This window comes from Pollicipes pollicipes, unplaced genomic scaffold, assembly GCF_011947565.3.
Source record: "Pollicipes pollicipes isolate AB1234 unplaced genomic scaffold, Ppol_2.1 Scaffold_5724;HRSCAF=6776_pilon_pilon_pilon, whole genome shotgun sequence".
Lineage (NCBI taxonomy): Eukaryota > Metazoa > Arthropoda > Thecostraca > Pollicipedomorpha > Pollicipedidae > Pollicipes > Pollicipes pollicipes.
In genome coordinates this window covers 38,105,731-38,111,713 of record NW_023596746.1, presented here as the reverse complement: position 1 = coordinate 38,111,713, position 5,983 = coordinate 38,105,731, and positions in this window count along the sequence as shown.

Sequence of the window (5,983 nt, the reverse complement as noted above, 5' to 3'; positions counted from 1 at the left end):
GCTGAACTTAAACGGCTTTGCTGAATATAAGCCCCCGAAGCACATGCTCATGCTTGCTGTTTAATGTTATGTGATCGGCTCGTGGATATACGCACATACCAAATATCATCTACTTGTTACTGGTAAGAAGGTAGCCCAACGTTCAGACTGCTTATCTCCAACGGCCCACGCGTGCTAGTTTTTGTATTTTACGCTAATGGTATTTTAGCCACGAGTCGTATTAACTTATGATTAGCACATCGACATGCTCTCCAGTAGATTATACACGTTCGGACCCCTGCTTATATGCATCTTCCCCCAGCAGTTTGTTCATTATCGGTACGAAGCCAGTCGGGTGTCCCGACCGCCCATCTCTACAGGAAGTCTCACGTAAGGGTTTTTTTCAATTTCCACGCAGACTGCATTGTAATGATTAGCCGCATAAGCCTATTAAGCACACCATCATATTCGACCTTGAACTGTACGTGACGGCTCCCTGGTTATGGGGACCTGCTGTTAACAGTTTGTTAATCATCAATACGAGAGGTATCACCTAGCCCCGACCGTCTTATCTCGTATAATTACCGTAAGTACCTTTCGCTCATCATGCCCGTGCATTTTATCTAATGCTTAGCGACACAGGCTTGTGAGGCACATCATCATACACGCTCCGGCTGCGGCTGCTCCGCAGCCTGACGCTCCATAGCTAGCGGCCGCGCAGCGTTCACGCCGTGGCACTAGTGACGTCATCATACACGCCCCGGCTGCGGCTGCTCCGCAACCTGACGTCCCATAACTAGCGGCCGCGCAGCGTTTAAGACGCGGTACTAGTGACGTTATCACCCTGTACGAAGCATGGAAAAACCCGGTATATTGCAAAGCCTATGCACAGCGTCCCTTATTAAGACCACCGTTTCTGGGTACACGACGCGCCGTAGATGAATGATACTGGGTGTTCTCGCCAAAAATTTGGTTCATAACTGTGAAAATAGCTGCTGTGTCCATTTACTATAGAACGTCAGATTCTCTCGCAGCATGTTCGATGGCCCTGAAAGTTTATTGTTCAGCCCACCCAATTGCCGTAACGATAAAATGTCTTGCGTTGATTCAGGACTGTTTTATTGCGTGCTCAAAATGTTCACCTCAATGGCTCAAACACATGTGTGTGCACCTGGCCAAATTCCTTAGAATGTTCACTAATTGAGAGGTGGAGATCACTCGGATCTTTTATTCTGTCGCTGCCTTGACGTCAGCGAATGTCCGCGACCTTCTTCACAGACATGATCCTAGCGGTGACCCCAAACAGGGGTAACAGGTCGGGCGATGAGTCGTCTGCTCCGAAGCCAGTCGGCGCCTGGTCACTTTATCTCTGAAGTGGTGCTGCAGCAGCTTTAATGATTCGTGGAAATAATGGGTCGTGACACCGTTCTGTGGAAACCATTGGATGACGTGCCCGTACGCGAGTTTTTGCCTGGATGCCTCAGAGCTTCCTGGAGGCTAAACAAAATCGCTTCGTATTGGCTGGAGCCACGCGGCCGTCTGCATCGAACCAGAATAAAGCAGGTATCCAGCTGAAATACAATAACAGGCTTGGTTTCTTTCGAGCACACGCTGTTCTTTGATTTGAGTTGGCCCCTGAGCAACAATGTGCGTCATCGGTGAACCAGAGATCGTTGGGAAAGGCTGGTCTCCGCTGAGTCTGCCAGGAAACCGCTGAAAAATCGTCATCCGTTTCTCCATGTCCTGGGGCTTGAGTTTAGGGGGCCCACCTCTGTGATGTAGGTGTAGTTTCAAACCGTTTTCAGAATGTTGACGATCCATTCCTGAACAATTCGAGCTGTTGGTGTTGGCGGCGAAGGGATTTTGTTGGTCTCCGTCCGACTGATGCCGTGACGGTGGCGATTTTGGTTGGCGATTTTGGCTGGCGATTTTTTGAGACATTCCGTTAACTCTGACTTTATGCACGCAACGAAAAATTTGTTTCACAAATGCAATAATTGCTCTGACCATCTTGCCCGTCTGTTGTGCTTGTTTGTACACAACGCTTCGACCAGCTCCGGCCGTCGTCAGCTGTGAGCCCTGAGAACAACTGCACGAGATTGACTTTCAGCCAAGCACGCGTCATAACCCGAATATTCTCCTTGGAATTTCGGGACCTGAAACAGAGTGTCCAGGGATGGCAAGTTCATTGCTCTACCAACTAATCTAGCCGGAAAGCTCCTTACCAGGTCGCTCGCCACTGTTTCATCCGTTATGCCTCGTCTCAATCGTTCCGTAAAACTGTAGCGACAGATTTATTGTTCGTTGGGACAGTTTGCTTTGAAGACTGAAGCAGTGCGGAAACTGTAAGCGTGTCTTTTGAAAAGACTTGGCTGCAGCAATTTATTCAACACAATACATGTTTACCTATATTCTAAAATCCCAACTTCATTAAGCCTTAGCTCCCTCGCTAATGAACGTTTTGGGAGAAATAATGCAGTGACAAGTCCAATGCATGCGCATGAGCATGTACAACATAGCCTACTTAACTTCAAAGTACGCCCGTTGTTAACCAAAAGGTCGCATTTTGGGGGACAATTAAAGCCTTTTAGGACAGTAATGACATTGTTTGGTCGGGCGCGAGCCTGAGGTCGGGTGCGAAGCAATTACAGGTAAAAAGGACGAGAATTTTCACGGAAAACGATTTTGTGGAGGCTGTGACGCAGACGGCAGCTGCCACATAGTCCCATAAAGTTTAACATCCAAATGCCTCAGATAAGTTTGCGCGCCGGCAGCACGGTGCATTTAAGTTCCATCCGTGCCTGTAAAACATATATTTCTTACGCATGGCTAGTCGAATTTGTGACAGAGACCGAATTTTAACTCACTTCGCACTGCGTGAAAACAGGCAAGGCGCGGAGTATAATATTTGCCTATTCCTGCTTTACGAAATAATTGAAGTGAGGCATTAGTGGTAACGACGGCGAGATTGTTCCGACTTTTGCTCTTATCTGGTGCGTTGCATGTCCTGAATGTAGGGCCGTGTCCCGCTCGGTTAGCTCAATGGTAGAACCCTGGACTCGCCATCAGCAGACCTCGGTCCAGATCCCAGTGATACTAAGGTCGGTTTGTGACCCTTAATTACTCAAAACTGAACACCATCCAGTCGTTCACAGTACTCAGTGGTATCTGAAAGCGGCCGGAGAAAACATGCATTCAATGTTGTGTATATACTTACTAAGACACCAGGCGGGCACGAGTCTCGGCACCATTGTTCCATCTGCAAATGCTCATTGCCATCGCAACGCCAAACACATAAAACATTTTGTGTGTTCTAGGGAACTGTTGCTTTGTTTACTACCCAGCAACATACGGCATTAAACCTGAAAATTTGACGGATGTCACTCGAGTCGCCACGATTTGAGTTAAGTTAATCGCCTTCGTTTTGTGCGTAGTGTAACGTTAATCGCCTTCGTTTTGAAGCATCAATTAAATGTAAACTCAGCGACACAAATGTGCAATTTTTGCCGGTTTTACCGCACAGAAAGACAACTAACGAGTCGTCAAGAATTGCCGTACTTTTTCACCATTTATCCACCATTTCTATGGACTTTCACCAGTGAAGTTAGGCCAGTTTCATCTAGATTCACCAGTCTATGACCCACAACTAACGCATTTCATGCACGACTATCTTCGCCACGACGAACGCAAAAAGGCTGGACCACCAAAACCTGTTATGGGAGCCATAGCAAGTCAAAATCTTACATATGGATCTGAATATGATTGTTATATATTGCCAATGCGACGAACCGATACCGAGTGGTCCTCTCTCGGCGATATTCTGGATCCGACTCTCAGTCAGTGGCAGTGGCAGCGGTAGTGGAAATATAAAATACCTATACATACGCCTGTACTCGCCCATCTGGTGTGGTGTGTGTGTGTGATTTGTATGCGATGATGGATGACGTGATGTGATGCTGCTGTTGCTGATGATGTGCATGGCGATACGCAAATGGGATAATTGTTCGGACTGTCGTCCTCGTCTGGTGTTAAGTTACACAGGATTTCGGCCAGTTAGTTCTCCGGCCGTTGTCAGGCATTATGGAGTGCTCAGGACTGGATGATTCTTGGCTGGCAGCCATGCATGTGTCACAATCCGAATTCTCTCCTCAGCATTGCTAGAATTCAAATAGTCTTCTTAATTGCGAGTACATTACTCTGCCAACTGAGCTAACCCGGAAGGATATTTCCTTCTCGAGGCTTGCCTTTCTTTCCCGGGCCTAGGGAAGGACCTGCCCTTCCCGAATGAGATCGTGAACAGCGGCGATCAGGAGCGACCGACGGTGAACGGCAGTCTCCGACTGAATGAGATCGTGAACAGCGGCGATCAGGAGCGACCGACGGTGACCTCGGCAGTCTCCGACTGAATGAGATCGTGAACAGTGGCGATCAGGAGCGACCGACGGTGCCCTCGGCAGTCTCCGACTGAATGAGATCGTGAACAGCGGCGATCAGGAGCGACCGACGGTGACCTCGGCAGTCTCCGACTGAATGAGATCGTGAACAGCGGCGATCAGGAGCGACCGACGGTGACCTCGGCAGTCTCCGACTGAATGAGATCGTGAACAGCGGCGATCAGGAGCGACCGACGGTGACCCTCGGCAGTCCCCGACTGAAATGAAGATCGTGAACAGAGCGGCGATCAGGAGCGACCGACGGTGACCTCGGCAGTCCTCCGACTGAATGAGATCGTGAACAGCGGCGATCAGGAGCGACCGACGGTGACCTCGGCAGTCTCCGACTGAATGAGATCGTGAACAGCGGCGATCAGGAGCGACCGACGGTGACCTCGGCAGTCCCCGACTGAATGAGATCGTGAACAGCGGCGATCAGGAGCGACCGACGGTGACCTCGGCAGTCTCCGACTGAATGTCTCCGAGCTCTGAGGCACAGCAGGCTCGGGTCATGACGCAGAGGCTCGGGACATGGCGGCGCCGAGGCTCGGCACATGGCAACGCAGAGGCCTAGGACATGACAGCGTAGAGGGATTGGAGCTTTGCTGGAGGTGATCCGGGATTCGGCTGCTTGGTTCAGCGACCGCCTTAGCCTGGCGAGGCTTGTTCCCGCCGGACTTATGAGGTCTGAGCCCTTAACTGGGCTGTCGCACGTGCGCACCGATAGGTGCGCGCGTGACCTCCGTGTCCGCATGGTAACTGCGCCGTTCACATCTAAGTGACTTAAAGGTTAAGTGAGTCAGGTAGCAAGTTCGCAGCAGTGGTCTTAAACATATCGGGTTTCAAAGACCGATGACGTAAATGGATTGGTCGACGCATCTGAGGCGGATTGATTACCCAGAAGCGCCATTGGTGTGAATTCTAATGAGCTAATAGTAGTACTGCACCCTGGTCACGGTCAGCATCACTTTGGACTTTCATCATCTTGCTTAGACCTATATTTGACATCCTCCTCCTCATGTGAACTCTTTAAATGACCTGTTTTGCGCTCAAGGAATTGGACGCATTGGGCAAATAGGGAACCTTTGGGTCACATGTGTAGAAACCCTTGCCATTAGAGGCTCGTTCTTTCCCTGCATTTCTTCCAAGGTTCTTGAGCGGGTCACATGAAATCAGTTATCTATGTTTTATCCTGAGATAGCTACCACCCAGTTGAAGTTTCCTACCAGGCGCTCCTGTGATACGAGCCTCACCTACATTGTCGTGCACCTGTGGGACTCGATCGCCGATGGACACTAGACACACACACACACACACACACACACACACCAGACACACCACACACACCACACGCACACACACACACACCTATTATGTAGAGAGAGAGAGAGAGAGAGAGAGAGAGAGAGATAGAGAGAGGAGAGAGAAGAGAGAGAGAGAGAGAGAGAGAGAAGAGAGAGAGAGAGAGATAAGAGAGAGAGAGAGAGAGAGAGAGAGAGAGAGAGAGATAGAGAGAGAGAAGAGAGAGGAGGAGAGAGAGGAGAGAGAGAGAGAAGAGAGAGAGAGAGAGA